Source organism: Rutidosis leptorrhynchoides, chromosome 2 (genome assembly GCF_046630445.1).
Source record: "Rutidosis leptorrhynchoides isolate AG116_Rl617_1_P2 chromosome 2, CSIRO_AGI_Rlap_v1, whole genome shotgun sequence".
Taxonomy (NCBI): domain Eukaryota; kingdom Viridiplantae; phylum Streptophyta; class Magnoliopsida; order Asterales; family Asteraceae; genus Rutidosis; species Rutidosis leptorrhynchoides.
This window is the reverse complement of record NC_092334.1, coordinates 283,261,098-283,273,039: the sequence shown is the minus strand read 5'-3', so window position 1 is coordinate 283,273,039 and position 11,942 is coordinate 283,261,098.

The window sequence follows — 11,942 nt, the reverse complement described above, 5'->3', positions numbered from 1 at the left end:
AGTGATGCTTAACAGATTAGGATTCTTCAGAAAAAAAATTAAAGGTGATGTTAATAATAATAATTCCATCAATATTAATAAATAATAATAATAAAAATATTAATAATAATATTAACTATAAACATAATAATATTATGCTAATAATAATAAGGATGATATCAAATTAAATGATATTTAATAATAATATATAAATCATAAGAATAATGATATTTATAATAATGTTAATAGTATTATTAATAATAATAATAACATTCATAATGATAATAAGTTGTATAAAATTAACAATACTTATAATAATTTTATTAATCCCTGTGATAATATTAACGATATTAATAATATTAGTATTGATAGTAATAATGATATTAATATAGTAAGTTATGCGTATCAACTTCATATCTATATACTCTCTATAATGATATAACTAATACTGTTATTAATTATTAACATTAATATTAATTTTAATAATCATAATGAAAGTAATAAAAATGTTACTATAACAACTATATTTCAACTTGTTAATAATATATTGTTAATTATGTATTATTTAATAATTTTTATTGATTATTTATTATTTATAATATATATATATATATATATATATATATATATATATATATATATATATATATATATATATATATATATATATATATATATATATATATATATATATAATTTACACACACTTGTTCGTGAATCGTCGGGAATAGTCAAAGGTTAATTGATTACATGAACACAGTCAAAGGTTTTGAGACTTCAACATAACAGACTTTGCTTATCGTGTCGGAAACATATAAAGATTAAGTTTAAATTTGGTCAAAAATTCCCGGGTCATCACAATACCTACCCGTTAAAGAAATTTCGTCCCGAAATTTGAGTGAGGTCGTCATGGCTAACAATAAATATGTTTTCCTGACGAATATGAGCTGATAAATAGAGTTTCATCATTATTGAATAATACGGATAAAATAATTTGATTATTCGAAGAGCACGAATGAAGCTATCACAAAAGAGTGAAATGAATAAATGAAGTTTCGTTTTAACTTTTGACGTTGTCTTGGTTGAATTCCGGAATTCAAGGGATTTAGAGAAAATCTTCGAAATCTAAATGATTTGATTCTTCGGTGAGTAAGGAAAATTAAGATCACTAAAATTAAATACGGTGTTCTGCCTCGATTACTCTGTCTGATATTTCCATTATAATTTAAGCTCTTCCGTTCCCTTATTCTCACCATTTCTATACAATTCCCAAATTCAAAAGATTATGAAAATGCTTAATAAAATTCTGATCCTTGTCCTTATTCTTACTATCGCAACATTTATTCTTCTTTTCCAACTTCCACCAGAGGAATCTGTTTACTTCTATTTTACCCTTGGGGTTAAAGTACTTATAATTCTCCCGTGTCTTTAGGTTACGATAAACATTGATATACACGGTTTGTAATTTAGGTGTTGTTATTGGGCTTTATATTCTCCCTTATATTTCAAAGTCCCTGCTTCTGTCTTCAATAATCATTGTTATCCACAGTTAATACTCTCTCCTATTTGCTGCGATTTATACCCCTCATTTCTATTTTGGAGATTCATTCTTTTGTTTTTCTTTTTCCGACTTTAAACCAAGCGAATAATGGTCCAGAATTCGTAATTATGGAGTTTCAAAAGAATTTAATGTTCTAAATAAGAAAGAACGAAATCGCACGATTTAATTTGTCAAATTACCCGAATCGCTGAGCATAGAACTATCAAGAATATATTTTCTTGATATGTTTAGAAGTTAAGCATAATGAAAGAGTTATGTAACATGGCACATGATGACGGTAGGGTCTGTGAATCATCATGTTCCATTAGAAGCTCAGCATGATTTACTGTAATATAATCACGTTGATCAAGTGTCATTATATTATACTAACTCATGCATCAGTTCCCAACATTACTTCAAAAACATTCATATTTTAAGCTCGAAAGTTTACAGAATATAGAAACTAACTGTTTCTATATGCTGTAACACTGATAGCACGAAGAGATTAATGATTTCAGATAAGAATAGTTATAAAAATATCTCCAGAAATATGGAGGATATTTATAATGAAAGATACGATAATATCTCGGAATATCTAAGATCAGAGGATGATAGAAACTATTGTCTGCAAGGGTTTAGAGTAAGGAGCAAGATGTTCACTAAAGACTTTAGCAGACATTGAATCATTTGGATTCCTTAAAGTCAAACTTATTCTTTGTGATTTGTCCACGACTTTCTTCCTAGTTTCGCATAATCTGCTTTTCGGTACTAAATTTTCTATTGAATGTTTCCAATATAATGTTACACAGGAAGCACGAGGAGGTATATAATTTCGGACGAGAATATTTATGAAAATATCCTCAGAAATATCGAAGATATTGATGATGATATTTTGGAATTTCTAAGTTCGATGGTCGATGGAGAAAGATTTTTCCGCAAGATTTTAACATGACTTCGGAGAAAGATAATCTCTAAAGATTTCAACGGATCCAGAATTACCTGAATCCTTTGAATATAGGGTTTGGTCCTTGTATTTGTCCTTGGTCCCCTTCATGGGTAGCTCAATCTGTTTTTCAATACCCAATTTTCTATCGAGCGTTCCTAACACTCCTTTCTTTATCATAAACTTTTGGTCGTTTAGACCATCTACCATTTTTCTGTTTCCTCTGCATTTAATGCTATGATATCTGAATCATCGGTTATTAATCCGAGGTGGTTTCAGGAAAATTGTGTTTTTAGTTGATTAAATGTTGTTGGTAATATGGTGGAATATGAAAGGTTCCCTGGTAACAATAAAAGAGCACGCGTATATATCAACGTTATAATAAGGTTGTTTCGTACGAAAAGTCGAAGTTGTCTTGCTGGAGCTGTGACAAAACGTGCTATCTCGAACAGCAGATGCAAAGTTATTTTCGGTAATAATAACGCTAAAGGAATTAGCACAGCTACGTGTTAAACGTTTACTCAGTTTCTGAGTGTTTTCAGGTGCATAACTATATGCATCAATCTTTTCTTCCGTAAATGAAGTGCGGTTGGTTCATCCTCTCGATTGAGGTGTTTTCAAGAATCATGAAAGGTTTGAACGCAGAATGTAATCGTGAAGATACAAATGATGTTTAAGATGAAATCAAGTGGCAAGCTTGAAGAATTGTTTAGTTTCATATATTATAATCAATATTTTAATTCATTTTAATTGTCCAATATGATTAGTCCATAGTCGATAGTCCACAGTTAACAGTCCAATAATTCACATATAATTTAATATATAATATTCGAATTAATTTATACGTATCGTGACCCGTGTACATGTCTCAGACTCGATCACAACTCAAAGTATATATATTATTTAAGAATCAACCTCAACCCTGTATAGAGAACTCGATCATTACTGCATATAGAGTGTCTATAGTGATTCCAAATAGTATATATAGATGCGTCGATATGATATGTCAAAACCTTGTATACGTGTCCCGACATTTAAAGTGCGTAAAAATAAATAGCAGAAATTAAATGACAATAAATAAATTGCGTAAAGTAAATAACAGAAATTAAATGACGATAAATAAAATTGTGAGAATATAAATTGCGATAAATAAAATGTAATCAGTTAGCTAGGAACAGTTAGCTGGAAACAGTTAGCGTGGATTCTTAACCAAATTTTCATCATAGTTAATTTGTTTGTTTCTAACAATTTTTATTTTGTCCAGTGTTTTTTTCATTATGCCACTTGTTGGATTCTGATTGGTCAAAATCCAAATATGAAATTGAATGAAAATGAATTTTCTGCGGTGAACGAATACGTATATTTGTGGATGTACATAGGATAGTAAATGACCGTTGAATCAGATTCGAAGAATGTACAGTGCAACTTATTACTGTGAAATCTAATATTTCTTGGGTATTACCTACCCGTTAAAAATATTTTCACCATTAACAGTTTGTACGAAAGAATTGTTAATTACAATCTTTATGAAAATATATATACATATATATTTTCTTCAGATGTAATCAAGGATTTAATGAGTTAATATGATATTAATCTCATCATTTGATTTACCGTTTGAACAAGAATATACAATCTCTAAAACATTAGAGATTACATAATCGCCATGTCGAATGAAGATAATTGATTAGAACGATAAGTAGTACGAAGATCATACTCAAAGTACAGATGATGATATTGAAGCATGGATTGTTGATGGTACTGGTGCTGTTATTGATGGTACTGTTGGTGCCGGTGATGTTGCTGAAGCTGGTACATTTTGCACCATATTCTCCGAATTGATTATTCGAGCGCGAAGTTCGTTGACTTATTACTCCAGGATGATTGTCGGTCGGAACGAGCGGATGAATAAGGTTCAGAATTGTGGATAGAATATAATCTTATCGAGTTACCCTGGAAATGAAACTGAAAATGGTGTCTCGAACAGGTTCGCCGGTAACCGCTTCAGGTTCATCATCAAGAGGTAAATTCGGTTAGTGGAAAGGATCGCCTTCTTCTCGTCTCCATTGATTAAATCAACTACGAACCCATCAGATGAATTAAGGATGGTTGATTGGTTGAATTCATTCTGGTGACACTACTTCCGGAGTTTAGATGAACATCCATGTCGGAATATCTGTCGGAATAACTATCGGAATAGCTATCGGAATCTGAGGGACTCGAACTGGTTGAGGGATTCATCTAGTACGATCAGATGAAGGAATTTCGATAAGAAATAGATTATAGGATGTAGATTCGTACCCTGCAATTCATAGTTTACCTATGCATATATAATACTAAAATCCCATAAGTTATGGAGGAATCTACGGAATCTGTCAGGCAAAGTCTACAGTAACAGATATGCTAAGATATGAATTAGCAGATACCCTAAAATATGAATTTTGTCTATACACTATTCATGCAATCAAAGCAGGATTATAAAAGTTGCGCATGTATTCTGAGCCCAAAAATGTAAAGAGTAAAAGGGAGTAAATGAAACTCACCTAATGTATTTTGTAGTAAAAATACATATTACGACATTGAACAATTGTAGGGTTGGCCTCGGATTCACGAACCTATATTAATTATATATTTATTAAAGCATATATCGTAATCAAATAACTTTATTTATTATTATTATTAATAATATTTCTGTTATATTATGTTACATGGATATATGTAATATATTTAATTCATACATGGTATATAACTAATAATTATCATATTAAATTTTATTATAGTTTATTTATTAACATTCTATTGATAAAATATAGTATTAAGTAATATTAATGTAATGGTAATGTGTTTTTATATAAAGTTTTATATTCGCGACAATAACAGTAATAAATATAGTGATAATAATAATAATAATAATAATAATAATAATAATAATAATAATAATAATAATAATAATAATAATAATAATAATAATAATAATAATAATAATAATAATAATAATAATAATAATAATAATAATAATAATAATCTATTTTAAATCTTACATGCAAATTTCATAATAACATTGGTATTCGTACCTATAGTTTTCATATTATAATTTTAACATTATCTTTAAAACTTTTATTTTTGTAATCATATTAGTTTTTGTAGTAATGATAATAATACTTAATGATATTGCTTAATAACAAAATTGATAATAATATAAATCATAATATCAATGTTATCATAATAATATCAATAACTAATAAATATAACAATAACAATAATGATAGCAATAATGATAATAATAATAATAAAGAAAAATAAACAGAGTATACCCTTCCAAAAGCTTCTTCATAAAAAATTGCTCAAGACGGGACTCGAACCCAAGACCTCTTGTAATGACCCGCACTTTTTCGATCATTCTATATTTATAAGATTAATATTTACATAAATTAAACCTTACCAACATGATAAGCAATCCAAATTGTTGAGACTTATGTTTTTGAAAAGAGTTTTACACAACGTTTGACCGTCTAGTTTGACCGATGATATCACGAACTATACAATATATGATAATTATACATACATATTTAACATGATCTAAGGATGTTTTAATATCTCATTTTGTATTAATAACAAAAAGTCATAAGTATATTTTGAAACTACTAACTTAAGTTTTCAAAACAATAACCTACGTAACGTTATTTGACATACACACTGATGATTTATAATGTTTATACATATATCGTATAAGTAATGTATTTAATCATTTTTAAAGGGCTTTTATACATAAAACAATATAAGTATATTTACAAAAGATAGTTATATTTGAATTCTCGTTCCGTTTCCTCAATAATCCTATACGTATATCTAGGGTACTATACACAGCTTCTAGAAGTATTTACTATTGGTATATACCAATAGAAATCTTCAATTATTGGAATAATATGTCATTCATGACATAATAAATTTTAACTTATCTTAGATATTTTCACTAAAAACTAAATTTTCAAGCCTATAAATAAGCACCATTTCTAACTCATTTTTACACATTCATTTTCCAAATTTTACTTCCAATTTTCACACACACTTGCAAGAACTCTCTCAACTTTTATTTTACTACTTCTTTCCAGAAACTTTACATTTTAAACTTGAGGTAAAAACTCTACTTCAACTCTTTTTCAATTCATATATTTAAAGCTATATATATAAGAGTTTATAAACTAGAACATAGTTTGAATGATTTCAAACTTGTTCGCAAACTAAATAGATCCTTCTAACTTAACTTTTAAAATACTTCAAGACCTGTAACATATCTTAATTATATGCTAACTTAACAAGGTATAACTTGGTTTTTCAAAGAACACCTTAAAAACTGAATTTACGACGTCGGAGTGCAACCGGGGGCTGTTTTGGGTTGGATAATTAAAAACCATCTTAAACTTTGAATTGGAGGTTTATTTTCTGGAAAAATGATTTTTACTATGAATATGATAACACATAAAAATTTCATGATTTAACTCAAAGTATAAGTATTTTTAGAAAAATAATCATTTAAGGTTGTTTACATGATGGAAAATGATTAACTTCATAAGTTTCACTAAAGTTTGACCTATGACCTGTGATTTCGAATACAAACTAAGGTATTTACAGTTCATAGTCTTAAAGAGGGACTCGATCCAAGGAAGTGGCAAGTTGAACCAACGAAAACGGAGTTGTAACGAAGAAACTACGACCAAAACAAAATCGGATATCCAAGACTAGTTTAGCTACGAAAATAATTGGAGAAAATTAAATAAATCACATCTTTTTAAAATAACATGATATTTTATATATATGTACTCATAATTTAATTTTATATGGTTCAGGATCACCCGTAAACAATACGAGAAGATTAATCATAAGATCCCATGATTGTACGCAACACGTCATTTGACAACACCGGTACTTTATGTATGCAACACGTCATTTGACAACACCGGTACCATGGGTCAAGATTAATCCCGACCAATACAAATACGATGGGGTTTTATTTATTTCGATGGGGGTTTTATTTATTAAACACCTAAATATGAACCATTAAAATTGAATTACTAACATCGGACTGCTAACTACGGACTAAGAAATTATTAAAACTATTAAAAGTATAATAAGTATATATATGTGACGATTGTTTAAAATGGAAATATATTGATAAACTATATATGGATAGGTTCGTGATATCAACCGGAGACCAAGTCAAATTATATATATATCTTCAAGACGAAAGTGAGTATATAGTCCCACTTTTAAACTCTAAATATTTCGGGATGAGAATACATGTATTTTATGTTTTACGTTATGGACACAAGTAACTGAAAAATATATTCTACGTTGAGTTGTACCACTGGCATACTTCCCTGTAGCTTGGTAACTGTTATTTACAGCGGTATTGTAAACGCGAATCCTGTTGATAGATCTATCGGGCCTGACAACCCCAACCGGACTGGACGACCAGTATTCAACGGTTGCACAGTACTTCGTTTCGTGACTACACTTGGTACGGTGTAGTAAGATTTCATAATAAAGGGAATATGCGACGTGATTAAATGTTAAGTATGGTTACCAAGTGCTCAACCACTTAGAATATTTTTATTAAACTGTTTATATATGAAATCTTGTGGTCTATATATATATATTGCTGCCGGCACTAAACCTATATCTCACCAACTTTATGTTGACGTTTTAAACATGTTTATTCTCAGGTGATAATTAGAAGCTTCCGCTGCATCATGTTGAACCTAAGCAGGATCTTGCGTACTCATATTTGTGTCAAAAATAAAACTGCATATCCGAGGATTTGTGTTGTGAAATACGCTAGAAACCGTGTTGTTATCATTATTTGTAAAGTCTGTAAGTCGAAGATTATCGCTAAACGATAATCATCTTTTTATTGTCTAAAGCTTGTAACAAAAATAATGGTTGTGGTTTGTAATGTGAAATATATGCAGTTTTTCTTTTAAAAATGTCGCATATAGAGGTCAATACCTCGCAATGAAATCATACGTTATCTAACACGTTCTTATGGTTAAGGACGGGTTATGACATGTGGTATCAGAGCGGTGGTCTTAGCGAACCAGGTTTGCATTAGTGTGTCTAACCGATAAGTCGTTAGGATACATTAGTAAGTCTGGACTTTGACCGGGTCTGATTTAAAAACCATTACTTATCATTGTTGGTTAAAATTTATATGTAAATATTATGTAGTACTAATGGGTTAGTTGTTGTATGATAGATGTCGGGCTCAAAACTTGTTATCACATTCAGCGACTCCGAACCAGAATCTTCAGATGGTGTTCCAGTCATTAACCTATCCGATGACGAAAATAATATCTTTGGGGAAGACTCACAAATTCCGGATGAACCGACTATAGAGAACCCGGAAAGTGAACCCGAGGAGGAAAGTGAACCCGAGGAGGAAAGTGAACCCGAGGAGGAAAGTGAACCCGAGGAGGAAAGTGAACCCGAGGAAGAAATACAGGAAATTACAAAAGACGAGTTCGAACTAGGAAAGAAACGAAAGGCTAATGAATTAGAAAATTCAAATCCCGAGTTTAGTAAGGATGATGTGGCACCAACTCCACTAGACACTACCACCCCTATTCCCGCTATTCCTATTCGTGCTGTCCCGGCATCCAGTTCTTCAGCCCCACAGCCAAAATATAGGCAGACAGCTAGGATAAGCGTTAGGCCATTCCTTGAACCTAAACGTCCTAGAAAATAGACCAAACGATGCGCTGCCGTATTAAACCATGGGATCATATAATGTTTTGTATAATATTATTAGTGTGGTTTGCTTAATGTTCGATATAAGATAAGCATATGTAAAATAGTGAAGTGTGAAATGCAATAATTTTCCATGGTTAAGTATTATTTAGATGGTAGTAATTGATTCTGTACTAAGCTATTAAGTATGGACATTAACGGGTAGGTACTACCCTAGATATAATTATAAAACGCTAATAAGAAGAAAAGGCTTTTATAATAATACCTGGTTCATATTATTAATAAGCTATAATGTACTGTAAATATACACTACATCTATAATATTCCATGTGAATAATTATTTTCTTTTCATTCTTATAGAAGAATATGGCGCGATTGAATCGAATGACGGGACAAGAAATCCAGGAACTCATCAATCAACGAGTGAACGACAGAATGTTGTGGGTCGAGGCTGCAAGAGGTGCTGCAGTTAACCCAAATCCTCGTGTGGGGTGCACTTACAAAACTTTTCAAGCTTGCAAGCCCTCATCATTCAGTGGAACAGAAGGACCAATCGGTTTAACCCGGTGGATAGAAAAGATGGAGACTGTGTTTAAAATCAGTGGTTGTGTTGAAAAGGACATGACCAAGTATGCATCGTGCACTTTACAAGATAGTGCACTCACGTGGTGGAAAAATTATGTGAAGGCTGTAGGAGGAGATGTAGCTTATGATACTCCGTGGGAAGAATTCAAAACAATGTTAATCAACGAATATTGTCCAAGGAACGAGGTTAGGAAGTTGGAAGATGAGTTACGAAGTCTGAAGGTTATTGGTACTGAAATCACCAACTACAATCAGCGATTCATGGAATTAGTTTTGCTATGTCCTGAATTGGTTCCAACCGAAGAACGGAAGATTGAAATGTACAAAGATGGTTTGCCCAAAAAGGTCAAGGCAAACGTTACAGCATCGAAACCTAAGACAATTCATGAAGCTATAACCATGGCAAACGAGCTAATGGATCAGGTCATCATGGATAAGAAAGTATCCAATACTGATGTGAAGGTATCAGGTAACAAAAGAAAGTGGAATGGAAATTATGATCGAGGTAACCAACAACAATCTTTTAAGAAACAAGAAACCATACAAGGTGCAGGTGGTGGTTCAAGCTTTGGTTACAAAGGACAAAATCCTTTATGCAACCGATGCCACAAACATCACTCTGGCTACTGTAATGTGGTATGCAACAAATGTAATCGAAAGGGTCATCTTGCTGAAGATTGTAGGGCTCTCGTTACAAATACAAATGGTACCAAGACTCCTGCCACCAATGCAAATAGAACTGCTTTGGCTACCATTACTTGTTATGGGTGTGGAAAACAAGGTCACTATAAGAGCCAGTGCCCGAATCCAGAGAAGAATATCGGACCTGCACGTGGGAGAGCATTTGTTATTAATGCTAGAGAGGCATGTGAAGACCCGGAGCTTGTTACGGGTACGTTTACCATTAATAACTTATCCGCATCTATTATATTTGATACTGGTGCCGATAGAAGTTACGTGAGTAGAGGCTTTTACGCTAAATTGAATTGTTCATCATTACCTCTAGATGCTAAGTACATGATTGAGTTAGCTAATGGTAAACTAATTAAAGCCGATAAAATTTGCCGTGATTGTAAAATAAATTTAGCCGGAGAAACATTTAAAATTGACTTAATACCCGTAGAATTAGGAAGTTTTGATGTAATAGTCGGCATGGACTGGATGTCCAAAGTAGGAGCTGAAGTTGTGTGTGCCAAGAAGGCAATTCGCATTCCTTGTAAGGATAGAATGCCGGTGATGATTTATGGAGAGAAGGGTAACTCAAAGCTAAAACTCATTAGTTATTTGAAAGCTCAAAAGTGCTTGAAGAAAGGGTGCTATGCTATCTTAGCACATGTTAATAAAGTCGAAAAGAAAGAAAAAGAGAAGTGCATCAACGACGTGCCTGTGGCAAGAGATTTTCCTGAAGTTTTTCCGGAAGAGTTGCCGGGAATACCTCCATTTAGATCTGTAGAATTTCAAATAGATTTAGTACCAGGAGCCGCACCAGTGGCTCGTGCTCCATATAGACTTGCACCGTCCGAGTTAAAAGAACTTCAGAGTCAGTTAAAAGAATTACTGGATCGTGGATTCATACGACCAAGTACTTCACCGTGGGGAGCTCCAATTTTATTCGTCAAGAAGAAAGACGGATCTTTCCGAATGTGTATAGATTATCGTGAATTAAATAAGTTAACTATCAAGAATCGGTATCCACTACCGAGAATTGACGACTTATTTGATCAACTCCAAGGATCATGTGTGTACTCGAAAATTGACCTAAGATCGGGCTATCATCAATTACGTGTCAAAGAAGAAGATATACCGAAAACTGCTTTTCGGACACGCTACGGTCATTACGAATTTTTGGTTATGCCGTTTGGATTGACGAATGCGCCAGCTGTATTCATGGACCTCATGAATCGAGTTTGTAGTCCATATTTAGATAAGTTTGTTATCGTTTTCATTGATGATATTCTTATCTATTCCAAGAGTGAGCAAGAGCATGAGCAGCATGTAAGGTTGATATTAGAGTTGTTAAGAAAAGAACAACTATATGCTAAATTTTCTAAATGTGCTTTCTGGTTGAAAGAAGTGCAATTTCTTGGCCACGTTGTTAGTAGCAAAGGAATTCAGGTTGATCCAGCAAAAATTGAAGCCATTGAAAAATGG